At 37.0% G+C, this 17,474-nt stretch overlaps 1 protein-coding gene across 1 annotated transcript in view; it reads left to right on the plus strand.

Moving 5' to 3' along the window:
* Positions 1-17,474, plus strand: part of LOC133536451 (ephrin type-A receptor 5) — a 195,293-nt gene that overhangs the window by 566 nt on the left and 177,253 nt on the right. The window lies entirely within an intron of this gene.

Genomic DNA, 17,474 nt, shown 5'->3' on the forward strand with positions numbered 1-17,474 from the left:
CCATAGTTGTTGTTTTTATTATCAATGAGCCTGCTTAGTCTTCACATGGTGGATTTATTTGGCCAAAGTTTGGCCATTGTGCATGCGGTCATATCCCGGACATTTTTTTCCCCATGTTGAAGGACATCCTTTTTATTTCGGGAAGTTGGGAATTGATTATATTTCATGTCTCAGCTTGATGTTCATTGTTAACAAAACATGCCTCAGGTTGATGCACATTCAGTGTTGGCGCTAGAAATCTTCAAAACAGGGTCCCAGGTCCTATATTGTGTTTACTTCATTCATTAAAAAAATTAATACAAAAGAAAAACACATTTTTATGCATATGTAAATGTATTATTTCCTTCATGGATCTAATCTTTACGACTGTGTCAGGTTCAAACACTGATGCCATCTATTAAACAGACAAAAAGCAAGGAATCAGGAGTTCAATTTTTCTCAATGAGGAGAGACGTACTGGGCTGTACACTCAGTTACAGTTCCAACCAACGCTCTAGGGCAGTGGTTCTCAACCTTTTTTCAGTGATGTACCCCCTGTGAACATTTTTTTTAAATTCAAGTACCCCCGAATCAGAGCAAAGCATTTTTGGTTAAAAAAAAAGAGATAAAGAAGTAAAATACAGCACTATGTCATCAGTTTCTGATTTATTAAATTGTATGACAGTGCGAAATTTTGCTCATTTGTAGTGGTCTTTGTAGAACTATTTGGAAAAAAACATATAAAAATAACTAAAATCTTGTTGAAAAATAAAGTAGTGATTCAGTTATAAATAAAGATTTATACACATAGAAGTAATCATCAACTTAAAGTGCCCTCTTTGGGGATTGTAATAGAGATCCATCTGGATTCACAAAAAAATTAATCTTTAACATGAATATTTATGGAACATGTCCACAACAAATATAGCTGTCAACACTGAATATTGCATTGTTATATTTTTTTTCACAATTTATGAACTTACATTCATATTTTGTTGAAGTATTATTCCATTAATATATTTATAAAGGATTTTTGAATTTATTTCTATTTTTAGAATATTTAAAAAAAAATCTCACGTACGCCTTGGCATACTTTCAAGTACCCCCAGGGGTACGCGTACCCCCATTTGAGAACCACTGCTCTAGGGTACAGTCCCATGTGCTCCTCTATTTATTTGGCCTTTTTTTCGACATTACAAATTTGAGGCTGCTTTAAAAAGTACTTGAAAGTTTAGCCGGCTGACTTTGTTTAACAAATATATTTCAAGTTATTTTTCACACTTCTACCAGCCACCAAGGTAGAAACTAAAACTTTTACGGAAGTTGAGATGCATCCTCCTTCCAGATATCGGACATCATGTCTTTAAATGTTGGCGTATCACAGACGTGCTGACATAAAAACAAAATGAGCAAGTACTCATGTTTTTAACTAGAATAAGCGGAGATGTTCTCACACTTGACACTTTGTCACCCAGAAAGACACGAGTATAATTGTTGGCGACACATTTTATTGTCGACAATGTTGACTAGTCGTTGCAGTTCTGTTGTCTACTAGAGATGGAACATTATTGGGCTCCTCACGATTTGATCTGATTCTTGTTGTGGCAATTTGATTCAGAATTGTCGCTTGATTCAACACGATTCTCAATTCAGACAGATTCTTGCAAAGTATAATTTGGTACAGGAATGATAATAAAACCTTTTCAAAACAAGTTAAAGGTGACAAAACCTCTTTTTGGTTGCTGATGTATGACGTATTGAGTTGGCCTAAAATGTCTCATAAAAACTGATCCTTAAAAAAAATAAAAATAGATTTTTTTAAAACTATAAGTCGATTTAAAATCGGAATATTGAGAATTGCGATTTGCGGATCGTATTTCTTGATAGCATCCCTACTTTGTACTAATGTTTAAATCCTTCAGGTTTTGCCCTCAAAGTCGTCTTGTTTTCGGTAATTATTCTCTGAGTTTGTAAACGTCAATAAAAGACTTTCACTTTTGAATTGAACTTTTTGACTCAGCCCTGCGATGAGGTGGCGACTTGTCCAGGGTGTACCCCACCTTCTGCCCATGTGCAGCTGGGATAGGCTCCAGCACCCCCCGTGAACCTGAGAGGGACAAGTGGTAGAAAATGGATGGAAATAAATGATACACACTAACTATTTCCAAAGCAGATACTCTCTCATTGTGGTCATGCCTTTGGTTTACATTTAGCTGGAACATTCTGAGCTCTGGAAAGGTATTCCCAACTTCCCAGCAGCCTTGAATGCAGCATGAGATTCACATCATACATGTAGCTACAACTAAACACCACACAACGCTGTGACAGCCATGCTAAGCTACGTGCTAAAGTGGCGGCCATCTTAGTGCATGGCCACTTCCATTTAAGGCGATACAATGTTTACTGAAACTTAATCATAACTTGCTCATTTATCAACTTATTTTCATCCATTTTACATTATTGTCAACGTAAAAACATGTGCTTTTAACATTTCCTACATTTAAAATACATTTACCTTTAAGAAGGCTATTGCTTTTGTCCTTGTTTCGACTGCGTATTGTTGTCCTCGTTACTTAGTTAACCTGTATACCCTGTATACCATGAATTGATTAACATGGACTCAAAAGACTCAAAAACTGAACAAGTTTCAACATTTTTTGGGGTGTTACCATTTAGTGGTCAATTGTACGGAATTTGTACTGTACTCTGCAATCTACTAATACATTTTTGAATCAATCAATCAAAAACCCTGTACACCCTGTATACCAGGGGTCAGCAACCTTTTTGAAACCAAGAGCTACTTCTTGGGTACTGATTAATGCGAAGGGCTACCAGTTTGATACACACTTAAATAAATTGCCAGAAATAGCCAATTTGCTAAATTTACCTTTAAAAAAATAAATGTAAATATATAAAAAAATGGGTATTTCTGTCTGTCATTCCGTCGTACATTTTTTTTTTCCCTTTTACTGAAGGTTTTTTTGTAGGGAATAAATGATGAAAAAAACACTTAATTGAACTTTTTAAAAGAGAAGAAAACATGAATAAAATGAAAATTAAATTTTGAAACATAGTTTATCTTCAATTTCGACTCTTTAAAATTCAAAATTCAACCGAAAAAAATGAAGGAAAAAACTAGCTAATTTGAATCATTTTGAAAAAATTTTAAAAATAATTTATGGAACATTATTTTTTGAATTTTGATGACATGTTTTAAATAGGTTACAATCCAATCTGCACTTTGTTAGAATATATAACAAATTGGACCAGGCTATATTTCTAACAAAGACAAATCATCATTTCTTCTAGAATTTCCAGAACAAAAATTTTAAATGAAATTCAAAATACTTTGAAATAAGATTTAAATTTGATTCTACAGATTTTCTGGATTTGCCAGAATAATTTTTGGGGAATTTTAATCATAAGTTTGAAGAAATATTTCACAAATCGAAAAAACAGAAGCTAAAATGAAGAATTAACTTACATTGTATTTCTTATTCTTTAAAATAAAAAATAAGAAATTATTGAACATATATTTAAATTGTCAAGAAAGAAGAGGAAGGAATTTAAAAGGTAAAAAGGTATATGTGTTTAAAAATCCTAAAAGCATTTTTAAGGTTATATTTTTTCTCTAAAATTGTCTTTCCGAAAGTTATAAGAAGCAAAGTAAAAAAAATAAATGAATTTTTTTAAACAAGTGAAGACCAAGTCTTTAAAATATTTTCTTGTATTTTCAAATTCTATTTGAGTTTTGTCTCTCTTAGAATTAAAAACCAGCTTGCTAGTAAATAAATACAATTTAAAAAATTGAGTCAGCTCACTGGTAAGTGCTGCTATTTGAGTTATTTTTAGAACAGGCCAGCGGGCGACTCATCTGGTCCTTACGGGCTACCTGGTGCCCGCGGGCACCGCGTTGGTGACCCCTGCTGTATTCTCTGTACATCCTGTCACGTACTTCACATACTTGTCCTGTCGAGTTAACTCAATGTGCTCTTTTGGTCTTGATCCGAGATTGACAAATGCAACTTTCTTAGAGTCACTGATTTGTTTGTGAGGCTTATGATAAACAGGATGCGTAAACAGAATACCAACAACCTTCAAGTATTTGTGAATATTTAAAGACTTGCTCCAAGAGATAAAAACAGTTGAGTTTGGTTCCACCACTGATGAGAAGTTGTGTGCTATGCAAACATGATTGATCTCTTTTTCCTCTCTCACTGGGCTCTTTTATTCATAATAATAATAATAATGATATCTGACTAATGAGCGAGTGCATCTACGCCATCACCACTGATGACTTGCCACTTTCGACTAAATGCTACTGAGTGACTTGAGCAAAGCACTCGGGAGACGGGAGGCCGTTCATCTGGGACTAGAGACCTCCAAGCCAACTGCGGCATGAAAAGAGCGCGATAGAGAGTGGCTAGCAGTGAGGTCACACCAGTGTCACACACCTAAACTGCCTTTTTACTTCTTGTCAAGATTCCTCAAGCTGAAAATCTGCTTGCTCCTTGAAATATGTGAACTCCTAGAAATAGTGTGAGTGCAGCACTTAAGTGTGGAGCAGTGATATTAGGCTGTAGATCAGGAGTCCCCAACCTTTTTGAAACCAAGAGCTACTTCTTGGGTACTGATTAATGCGAAGGGCCACCAGTTTGATACACACTTAAATAAATTGCCAGAAATAGCCAATGCGCTCAATTTACCTTTAACTCTATGTTATTGTTAGTAATTAAGGATATTCCATCCATCCATCCATCATCTTCCGCTTATCCGAGGTCGGGTCGCGGGGGCAACAGCCTAAGCAGGGAAACCCAGACTTCCCTCTCCCCAGCCGCTTCGTCTAGCTCTTCCCGGGGGATCCCGAGGCGTTCCCAGGCCAGCCGGGAGACATAGTCTTCCCAACGTGTCCTGGGTCTTCCCCGTGGCCTCCTACCGGTTGGACGTGCCCTAAACACCTCCCTAGGGAGGCGTTCGGGTGGCATCCTGACCAGATGCCCGAACCACCTCATCTGGCTCCTCTCCATGTGAAGGAGCAGCGGCTTTACTTTGAGCTCCTCCCGGATGGCAGAACTTCTCACCCTATCTCTAAGGGAGAGCCCCGCCACACGGCGGAGGAAACTCAATTCGGCCGCTTGTACCCGTGATCTTATCCTTTCGGTCATGACCCAAAGCTCATGACCATAGGTGAGGATGGGAACGTAGATCGACCGGTAAATTGAGAGCTTTGCCTTCCGGCTCAGCTCCTTCTTCACCACAACGGATCGGTACAACGTCCGCATTACTGAAGACGCCGCACCGATCCGCCTGTCGATCTCACGATCCACTCTTCCCTCACTCGTGAACAAGACTCCTAGGTACTTGAACTCCTCCACTTGGGGCAGGGTCTCCTCCCCAACCCGGAGATGGGATTAAGGATATTTAACTTTGTAAAAACACTGATCATCTTTATCATTTCTCACAATAAATATATATGGAAACAGATAAATATATATATAAAAAAAAAGGGTATTTCTGTCTGTCATTCCGTCGTACATTTTTTTCCTTCTGCGGAAGGTTTTTTGTAAAGAATAAATAATGAAAAAAACACTTAATTGAACGGTTTAAAAGAGGAAAAAACATAAAAAAATTCAAAAGAAATGTTGAAACATACTTTATCTTCAATTTCAACTCTTTAAAATTCAAAATCCAACCGAAAAAAAGAATAGAAAAACTAGCTAATACGAATCTTTTTGAAAAAAAAAAAAAAAAAAAAGGATTTATGGAACATCATTAGTCATTTTTTCTGATTAAGATTATTTTCAGAATTTTGATGACATGTTTTAAATAGGTTAAAATCCAATCTGCACTTTGTTAGAATATATAACAAATTGGACCAAGCTATATTTCTAACAAAGACAAATCCTTATTTCTTCTAGATTTTCCAGAACAAAAATTTTTAAATAAATTTAAAAGACTTTGAAATAAGATTTAAATTTGATTCTACGGATTTTCTAGATTTGCCAGAATATTTTTTGGGAATTTTAATCATAATAAGTTTGAATACATATTTCACAAATATTCTTTGTTGAAAAAACAGAAGCTATTATTAAGAATTAAATTTAAATGTATTTATTATTCTTTACAATTAAAAAACAAAAAAACTTGAACATTGATTTAAATTGTCAGGAAAGAAGAGGAAGGAATTTAAAAGGTAAAAAGGTATATGTGTTTAAAAATCCTAAAATCATGTTTAAGGTTGTATTTTTTCTCTAAAATTGTCTTTCTGAAAGTTATACGAAGCAAAGTGAAAAAATTCATGAATTTATTTAAACAAGTGAGGACCAAGTCTTTAAAATATTTTCTTGGATTTTCAAATTCTATTTGAGTTTTGTCTCTCTTAGAATTAAAAATGTCGAGCAAAGCAAGACCAGCTTGCTAGTAAATAAAAAAAATAAAAAAATAAACAGAGGCAGCTCACTTATAAGTGCTGGTATTAGCTATTTTTAGAACAGGCCAGGGGGCGACTCATCTGGTCCTTATGGGCTACCTGGTGCCCGCGGGCACCGCGTTGGTGACCCCTGCTGTAGGATGTTGTAGTCGTAATGATTTGTGCAGTCCTTTGAGACATTTGTGATTTGGGGCTATATAAATAAACATTGATTGATTGATAATGCCGGCTGCAGATCGCTGTCACCGCCTGAACGGGTGGAAGTGAGCGTGCAAGCAGACATTTTTCCCACACGATCGAGCTCTGCATCACGTATCGCTTCTTTGTTGCCTAATTAGTTGTCTAGTCGCCTCTTTGATGATTCTCTGCAGAGCCAGTCCGAGCGGGAGGGGTGGTGAGAGTGATGGGGTCTCAGGTGCAGAACAATGTTTACCTCAGTCTGGCTCCGCCTCCTCGTGGGTCAAATACTTTTTTTAATGGACTCTGATTAGAGGTGTGGCGTTCCAGCCTTCTTCTCAGGACTACAATCTACAAACCCCGTTTCCATATGAGTTGGGAAATTGTGTTAGATGTAAATATAAACGGAATACATTGATTTGCAAGTCATTTTCAATCCATATTCAGTTGAATATGCTACAAAGACAACATATTTGATGTTCAAACTCATAAACTTTATATTTTTTTGCAAATAATAACTTAGAATTTCATGGCTGCAACACGTGCCAAAGTAGTTGGGAAAGGGCATGTTCACCACTGTGTTACATCACCTTTTCTTTTAACAACACTCAATAAATGTTTGGGAACTGAGGAAACTAATTGTTGAAGCTTTGAAAGTGGAATTCTTTACCATTCTTGCTTGATGTACAGCTAAAGTTGTTCAACGCTTCATAATGGGTCACACATTTTCGATGGGAGACATGTCTGGACTGCAGGCGGGCCAGGAAAGTACCCGCACTCTTTTACTACGAAGCCACGCTGTTGTAACACGTGGCTTGGCATTGTCTTGCTGAAATAAGCAGGGGTATCCATGATAACGTTGCTTGGATGACAACATATGTTGCTCCAAAACCTGTATGAACCATTCAGCATTAATGGTGCCTTCACAGATGTGTAAGTTACCCATGCCTTGGGCACTAATACACCCCCATACCATCACAGATGCCGGCTTTTGAACTTTGCGCTTATAACAATCCGGATGCTTAATTTCTTCTTTGTTACGGACGACACCCCGTCCTCTGTTTCCAAATAAAATTTGAAATGTGGACTCGTCAGACCACAGAACACCTTTCCACTTTGCATCAGTCCATCTTAGATGAGCTCGGGCCCAGCAAAGCCGGCGGCGTTCCTGGGTGTTGTTGATAAATGGATTTTGCTTTTCATAGCAGAGTTTTAACCTGCACTTACAGATGTAGCACCCAACTGTAGTTACTGACAGTGGTTTTATGAAGTGTTCCTGAGCCCATGTGGGGATATCCTTTACACACTGATGTCGGGTTTTGATGCAGTACCGCCTGAGGGCTCAAAGGTCCGTAATATCATTGCTTAGGTGCAGTGATTTCTCCAGATTCTCTGAACCTTTTGGTGATTTTACGGACCGTAGATGGTAAAATCTTTAAATTTCTTTCAATAGCTCGTTGAGAAATGTTGTTCTAAAACTGTTCGACAATTTGCTTAAAAATTTGTGACCCTCGCCCCATCCTTGTTTGTGAATTACTTAGCATTTCATGGAAGCTGCTTTTATACCCAATCATGGCACCCACCTGTTCCCAATTAGCCTGCACACCTGTGGGATGTTCCAAATAAGTGTTTGATGAGCATTTTTCAACTTTATAATTTTTTGCCCCCTTTCCCAACTTCTTTGTCACGTGTTGCTGGCCTCAAATTCTAAAGTTAATGATTATTTGCTTAAAGAAAAAAAAATTCTCAGTTTGAACATCAAATATGTTGTCTTTGTATATTCAACTGAATATGGGTTGAAAATGGTTTACATCTAACACAATCTCCCAACTTATATGGAAATGAGGTCAAAGTAGGCGCTGATGTTACCGGTTATGGAAAGGGAATACTGGACATGCGTTCAGTTTTTAACAACACGCAGCAGACTGAGTTGGACTCTCACTTTTATTGTCAGAGTGGACACGTTGTTCAACGTTATCACTGATCAGATAAAGGTGAACTCTGACCAGGTTGCTTTTATACTGTTTGACAAGGCAAGACAAGCTGTAATGTCTTTTAAAGTGTGTTGATCTAAGTCAGGGGTCACCAACGCGGTGCCCGCGGGCACCAGGTAGCCCGTAAGGACCAGATGAGTCGCCCGCTGGCCTGTTCTAAAAATAGCTCAAATAGCAGCACTTACCAGTGAACTGCCTCTATTTTTTAAATCTTATTTATTTACTAGCAAGCTGGTCTTGCTTTGCTTGACATATTTTATTCTAAGAGAGACAAAACTCATAGAATTTGAAAATCCAAGAAAATATTTTAAAGACTTGGTCTTCACTTGTTTAAATAAAGTCATTAATTTTTTTACTTTGCTTCTTATAACTTTCGGAAAAACAATTTTAGAGAAAAAATACAACCTTAAAAATTATTTTAACATTTTTAAACACATATGCTTTTTTACCTTTTAAATTCCTTCCTCTTCTTTCCTGACAATTTAAATCAATGTTCAATTATTATTATTATTTTTTATTGTAAAGAATAATAAATACATTTTAATTTAATTCTTCATTTTAGCTTCTGTTTTTTCGACGAAGAATGTTTGTGAAATATTTCTTCAAACTTATTAAGATTAAAATTCAACAAAATTATTCTGGCTAATCTAGAAAGTCTCAAGAATCCAATTTAAATCTTATTTCATAGTCTTTTGAATTTCTTTTAAAATTTTTGTTCTGGAAAATCTGGAAGAAATAATGATTTGTCTTTGTTAGAAATATAGCTTGGTCCAATTTGTTATATATTCTAACAAAGTGCAGATTGGATTTTAACCTATTTAAAATATGTCATCAAAATTCTTAAAATTTATGTTAATCAGGAAAAATTACTAATGATGTCCCATAAATTATTTTTTAATTTAAAAAAAAAAGATTCAAATTAGCTAGTTTTTTTTCATTATTTTCGGTTGAATTTAGAATTTTAAAGAGTCAAAATCGAAGATAAAATATGTTTCAAAATTAAATTTTCTTTTTTTTCGTGTTTTCTCCTCTTTTTTCATCATTTATTGTGTACAAAAAACCTTTCGCAAAAGGAAAAAAAATGTACGACGGAATGACAGACCAAAATACCCATTTTTTATATATATAGGTTTATTTATTAAAGGTAAATTGAGCAAATTGGCTATTTCTGGCAATTTATTCAAGTGTGTATCTAACTGGTAGTCCTTTGCATTAGTTAGTACCCAAGAATTAGCTCTTGGTTTCAAAATGGTTGGTGACCACTGATCTAAGTCAATCATTCTCAAACTGTCGTACGTACAAAAGCTCCATCCAGTGGTAGGCCAAAGAATCACTTAGTTAAATATCCGAACACAGTGTTACTGTTCACACACACTGTATGTAGTGTCACAGAGGCCAAAAGATAACATATTTTAGTTTAATAAGACATCTGTATTGTTTTTTAATTTATATTTAGGCGTACTACGCTACTGTATTTTTAATGTTGGTCATTATAATGGTAGTTAGAGGGCCAAGTTTTTTCTGAGGTGAAACTTGGTGAAAAAAGTTTAAGAACCACTGGTGTTTTCTTTGGTAATATTATGCAAATCCAACTTTTATTACCTTGTGGTACCTGCTGGTACCTGGGATCTGCATAAGTCCTGAAAATGCGCGCGCTTCTGCCATTGTAGTCCGTGCTGATGCCGTAGTCGATAAGCTTCTTCTTTTTTCTCTATCTGCATGTCATGTGATGTTCATTCTCTGCTGTTGCCATTTCTAATACAACCTTTGTAACTTTTATCTGTCAGTAGACTCGCTATGGAAGCGCTAAAAACTACCGGTGTAGTGAGTTTGCATTATTCACCCAAGGAACTTTTGTTATTAGAGCGTTCCGGTCGAATGTTTTTTTACGGGATTCGGTGTTGTGTTGCACTAGTGAGGCGGTATAGCTTGGTTGGTAGAGTAGCTGTGCCGGCAACTTGAGGGTTCCAGGTTCGATCCCCGCTTCCGCCAGCCTAGTCACTGCCCACACTTTACCCACCTGCTCCCAGTGCCACCCACACTGCTTTAAATGTAACTCGGATCGTGGGTTTCACTGTAAAAGCACTTTGAGTCGCTAGAGAAAAAGTGTTATATAAATATAATTCACTTCACTTCACTTCACTACATTTTTCACCCACTGAACTTTAGTTATTACAGAGTTCCGGTCCCATGGTTTTTCACAGGATTTAGCGTTGTTGCACTAGTCAGCCACAGATGAGAAGATGCTGCACCTTTCTTGATTTAAGTACATATAAACAAAATATATAGATACAAATATAAATATATAGATATACTGTAGACCAGTGGTCACGGACCTTTTTGAAACCAAGAGCTACTTCTTGGGTACTGATTAATGCAAAGGGCTACCAGTTTGATACACACTTAAATAAATTGCCAGAAATAGCCAATTTGCTCAATTTACCTTTTAATAAATAAATCTATATATATAAAAAATGGGTATTTCTGTCTGTCATTCCGTCGTACATTTTTTTTCCTCTTAGGGAAGGTTTTTTTGTAGAGAATAAATGATGAAAAAAAAAACACTTAATTGAACGGTTTAAAAGAGGAGAAAACATGAAAAAAGTTATAATACAATTTTGAAACATAGTTTATCTTCAATTTCGACTCTTTAAAATTCAAAATTCAACCCAAAAAAATGAAGAGAAAAACTAGCTAATTTGAATATTTTGGAAAAAATGAAAAAAAAGAATTTATGGAACATCATTAGTAATTTTTCCTGATTAAGATTAATTTTAGAATTTTGATGACATGTTTTGAATAGGTTAAAATCCAATCTGCGTTTTGTTAGAATATATAACAAATTGGACCAAGCGATATTTCTAACAAAGACAAATAATTATTTCTTCTAGATTTTCTAGAACAAAATTTTTAAAAGAAATTCAAAAGACTTTGAAATAAGATGTAAATTTGATTGTAAAGATTTTCTAGATTTGCCAGAATATTTTTTTTGAATTTTAATCATAATAAGTTTGAAGAAATATTTCACAAATATTCTTCGTCAAAAAAACTTGAGCTAACATGAAGAATTAAATTAAAATGTATTTATTATTCTTTACTATAAAAAAATACATTTACTTGAACATTGATTTAAATGGTCAGAAAAGAAGAGGAAGGAATTTAAAAGGTAAAAAGGTATGTGTCTAAAAATCCGAAAATCATTTTTAAGGTTGTATTTTTACTCTAAAATTGTCTTTCTGTAAGTTATAAGAAGCAAAGTAAAAAAATAATTGTATTTATTTAAACAAGTGAAGACCAAGTCTTTAAAATACTTTCTTGGATTTTCAAATTCTATTCGAGTTTTGTCTCTCTTAGAATTAAAAATGTCGAGCAAAGCGAGACCAGATTGCTAGTAAATAAATAAAATTAAAAAAATAGAGGCAGCTCACTGGTAAGTGCTGCTATTTGAGCTATTTTTAGAACAGGCCAGCGGGCGACTCATCTGGTCCTTACGGGCTACCTGGTGCCCGCGGGCACCGCGTTGGTGACCCCTGCTGTAGACCAAGTTCAGCAGTAAAATTGAATAAGTGTTAATAGAAAAAGTGTATAATTTTTGCACAGAATCCTTCTAAAACCTTGTGAACCCAAGCGACATGAGGCAGATGCAGCTGTGCAGTCTTCTATAGTCCCACTTTTACATACTCCTTCAATAAGTAAGGACTGGTCAGCACTTCCCTCGTGTTGATCCTTTGTTATTCTCTTTAGACAAAAGCATTTTCCTGAGTGCGTTTATTTATAGCCAAAAAAATGAAAGGGGTCTCCGAGACAGAACTTCCAATAGGAGACATGTTTGGTAAAGTGCAGCAGTCAGCTGCTCGGTCCTGGCAGCTTTCAATGAAGACGATGATGGAGGAAGAGTAAATAGTTGTGTTTGAGCTGAGTCTTCTCTTTGTGTCTTAATTTATATGCCAATTGATGGTCGTCATCACTTTGGCATTTCTTATACATTTTGATGCTTGGTGGGAATGCATGCAGTGCTGGTATGCATTCTGCCAGCCAGGGAGGGACAGACACATGTAGACATGTACAGTATGTAAACATGTACAGTAAATCCGCCTCCGCTTGGGATGGTTTCCTGCTGGCTCCGCTGTGAACGGGACTCTCGCTGCTGTGTTGGATCCGCTTTGGACTGGACTCTCGCGACTGTGTTGGATCCATTATGGATTGAACTTTCACAGTATCATGTTAGACCCGCTCGACATCCATTGCTTTCCTCCTCTCCAAGGTTCTCATAGTCATCATTGTCACCGACGTCCCACTGGGTCATTATTGTCACCGATGTCCCACTGGGTGTGAGTTTTCCTTGCCCTTATGCGGGCCTACCGAGGATGTCGTAGTGGTTTGTGTAGCCCTTTGAGACACTAGTGATTTAGGGCTGTATAAGTAAACATTGATTGATTGATTGAGTATGCAGACATTGACCTAAAACACTGTTTTTTCATAATAAAAAAAACATTGAACTAACCACTGTAGAATTGACAAAAAATGGATTTCGTACTCTCATTACGGTCGATATTTGTTGCGATCCGCCCATTTTTGTTTACAATCAAAAGCTCTTGCTTAGTGATGAGGACATTCTTCAACGGTGCGGATTGTAGAATGTTTAGGTATTCCTTCTCCTTGTTTCCATATGAGTTGGGAAATTGTGTTAGATGTAAATATAAAAGGACTACAATCTCTTTCAACCCATATTCAATTGGATGCACTACAAAGACAAGATATTTGATGTTCAAACTCATAAACTTTATTTTTTTTTTGCAAATAATAATTAAATTAGAATTTAATGGCTGCAACACGTGCCAAAGTAGTTGGGAAAGGGCATGTTCACCACTGTGTTACATCACCTTTTCTTTTAACAACACTCAATAAACGTTTGGGAACTGAGGAAACTAATTGTTGAAGCTTTGAAAGTGGAATACTTTCCCATTCTTGTTTTATGTAGAGCTTCAGTCGCTCAACTTCGCTGTCGAATTTTACGCTTCATAATGTGCCACACATTTTTGATGGGGGACAGGTCTGGACTGCAGGCGGGCCAGGAAAGTACCCACACTTTTTTTTTTATGAAGCCACGCCGTTGTAATACTTGTCTTGCTGAAATAAGCAGGGGCGTCCATGATAACGTTGCTTGGATGACAACATATGTTGCTCCAAAACCTGTAAGGACCATTCATTATTAATGGTGCCTTCACAGATGTGTAAGTTACCCATGCCTTGTGATGGTATGGGGGTGTATTAGTATACACCCCCATACCATCACAGATGCTGGCTTTTGAACTTTGCGCCTATAACAATCCGATTGGTTATTTTCCTCTTTGTTCCGGAGGACTCCACGTCCTCTGTTTTCAAATATAATTTGAAATGTGGACTCGTGGGGCGGTATAGCTCGGTTGGTAGAGTGGCAATGCCAGCAACTTGAGGGTTGCAGGTTCGATTCCCGCTTCCGCCATCCTAGTCACTGCCGTTGTGTCCTTGGGCAAGACACTTTACCCACGTGCTCCCAGTGCCACCCACACTGGTTTAAATTTAACTTTGATATTGGTTTTCACTATGTAAAGCGCTTTGAGTCACTAGAGAAAAGAGCGATATAAATATAATTCACTTCACTTCGTCAGACCACAGAACACTTTTCCACTTTGCATCAGTCCATCTTAGATGAGCACGGGCCCAGTGAAGCCGGCTGCGTTTCAGGGTGTTGTTGATAAATGGGTTTGGCTTTACATAGTAGAGTTTTAACTTGCACTTACAGATATAGAGAAAAACTGTAGTTACTGACAGTGGTTTTATGAAGTGTTCCTGAGCCGATGTGGTGATATCCTTTACACAATGATGCCAGTTTTGATGCACTACCGCCTGAGGGATCAAAAGTTCGTATTATCATCGCTTACGAGCAGTGATTTCTCCAGATTCTCTGAACTTTTTGATGATTTTACGGACCGTAGATGGTAAAATCCCTAAATTCCTTGCAGTGGCTCGTTGAGAAATGTTGTTCTAAAACTGTTCAACAATTTGCTTACAAATTGGTGACACTTGCCCCATCTTTGTTTGTGAATTACTAAGCATTTCCTGGAAGCTGCTTTTATACCCAATCATGGCACCCACCTGTTCCCAATTAGCCTGCACACCTGTGGGATGTTCCATATAAGTGTTTGATGAGCATTCCTCAACTTTATCAGTATTTATTGCCACCTTTCCCAACTTCTTTGTCACGTGTTGCTGGCATCAAATTCTAAAGTTAAAGATTATTTGCATATTCAGCTGAATATGGGTTGAAAATGATTTGCAAATCATTGTATTCTGTTTATATTTACATCTAACACAATTTCCCAACTCATGGAAACGGGGTTTGTACTTTTAGAATCAGTTTATTTTCCACGTTGGAGGCGAGGATGACTGACTTAGAAGTGACCGCACTGTGCAGAAACATTAACTTGAATATGTGATCAACATGAATTTTCACGACATGAGGACGGGCTTCAAATGTCTATCACAGCCAAATGTGTTTGATTGACATTGTCCACATCCCACATCTCTACTAGCCATGGATTAGAGTCAGAAGTGGGTAGTAACGCGCTACATTTACTCCGTTACATCTACTTGAGTAACTTTTGGGGTAAATTGTTCTTCTAAGAGTAGATTTAATGCAACATAATTTTACTTTTACTTGAGTATATTTATAGAGAACAAACGCTGCTTTTACTCCGCTCCATTTATCTACTTTCATCTCGCTACGCGCTACCGATTTTTATTGATCTATTAATGCAAGCTTTGTTTTGGTTTGTCAGACAGACCTTCAAAGTAGGATCTATCACATGCCTGCGTTTCACCAATCAACGTTTGACTCCGTTTCACCAATCAAATGCAGTCACTGGTGACGTTTGACTCCGTTTCACCAATCAAATGCAGTCACAGGTGACGTTTGACTCAGTTTCACCAATCAAACAGAGCCAGGCGGTCACATGATTAACTGCACTTTTTTTTTTTTATAAGATTTTATTTATAAATTTCAACATTTACAAACAGTTGAAAATAATAATCAAAGTAAGTACAAAAACAGTACAAAACAGTATAAAACTCATACAAAACAGTGGAAGGGGGTTGCAAATTCAAAGTAACTAAAATAGAATGCAAAAAAATATATATATATAAAATAAAGAAAGTGCAAAGCCATAGGCTCACTCAATCTCAGTAAATAACTTAAGTTTGGAACACAGCATCATCGTTTTCACAGATTTTTGGTTGTTAGATAGATAGATAGTACTTTATTGATTCCTTCAGGAGAGTTCCTTCAGGAAAATTAAAATTCCAGCAGCAGTGTACAGAGTTGGGATCAATTTAAAAAAAAAAAGTAAAAAGTAAATAATGGGGGTTTAAAAGGAAACAAAATAGAGAAATATTACAAAAAGAATAAAAACAATGGGAATAACAATATAACAGTAAAATAAGAATATAACAAGACAAACTAGGCAGTAGTGACTATGTTATGAAAACGTATTGCACTGTTAATGTTTTGCATCCCCTGTCATCCTAATACCCCCCCTCCGCCCGTCCCAGAGAGGAGTTGTACAGTCTAATGGCGTGTGGGACAAAGGAGTTTTTGAGTTTATTAGTCCTGCACTTGGGATGAAGCAGTCTAGCACTGAACAGGCTCCTCTGGCTACTGACAACGCTATGCAGAAGGTGACTACCATCATCCAGGATGCTCACTAGTTTGTCCACAGTCCTCTTCTCTGCCACCGTCACCAGTGAGTCCAGTTTCATTCCGATTGTAGAACCGGCCCGCCTGATCAGTTTCTCAAGTCTGGAGCTGTCCTTCTTAGATGTACTGCCCCCCCAGCACACTACCATGTAGAAAAGAACACTGGCAACCACAGATTGTTAATACATCCACAGGAGTTTTCTACAAATGTTGAAAGAGTGCAGTCTCCTGAGGAAGTAAAGCCTGCTCTGTCCTTTCTTGTACTGGTGGTCCGTGTTAACAGTCCAGTCCAGCTTATTGTCCACCCAAACCCCGAGGTACTTGAATGAGTCCACGGTCTGTACCTCAACTCCCCCGATCACAATAGGTTGTGACCGTGGACTCGACCTCCCAAAGTTAATGACCAGCTCCTTGGTCTTTGATGGATTGAGCTGCAAGACGTTCGTGTGGCACCAGACAACAAAGTCCCTCACCAGGTTCCGAAACTCCTCCTCTCTGCCGTCCCTGATGCACCCGATGATGGCAGTGTCATCCGCGTACTTCTGGATGTGACACAGCTCTGAGTTGTAGCAGAAGTCAGCGGTGTACAGGGTGAAGAGAAGAGGGGCCAGCACCGTTCCCTGCGGTGCTCCGGTGCTGCTGATCACAGTGTCACAGAGGTTAAGTGTTTTAATGTAGATTTTTAAATCTTTTTTAAAGGCACAAAAAACATGTCGGGTATTGAGTAACTTACATTTATGAATATAAAACTTAGCCAATAGTATAATGAGGTTGCAAAGGTAAAATTCATTTTCAAATTTGTTTTCAATACAGTGTAAAACCAAATATATATATTTTAATATATATTATTGTTTTAGTTGCTTAAGAGATATTCCTGGCTCTGAATTTGTTCATTGCTATTTTTATGTTTTTGTGCATTACTTGTTGCCGTCATCATTAAACGAACAGGTTACTCATCAGTTACTCAGTACTTAAGTAGTTTTTTCACAACATACTTTTTACTTTTACTCAAGTAAATATTTGGTGACTATTCCTTGCTTTTACTTGAGTAATACATCTCTAAAGTAACAGAACTCTGAGTTGAGTACAATTTCTGTCTACTCTACCCACCTCTGATTAGAGTTCATTTAACCACTAATGTTTCTTACTTTTTTTTGGT

Source organism: Nerophis ophidion, linkage group LG17, assembly GCF_033978795.1.
Source record: "Nerophis ophidion isolate RoL-2023_Sa linkage group LG17, RoL_Noph_v1.0, whole genome shotgun sequence".
NCBI classification, from domain to species: Eukaryota; Metazoa; Chordata; class Actinopteri; order Syngnathiformes; family Syngnathidae; genus Nerophis; species Nerophis ophidion.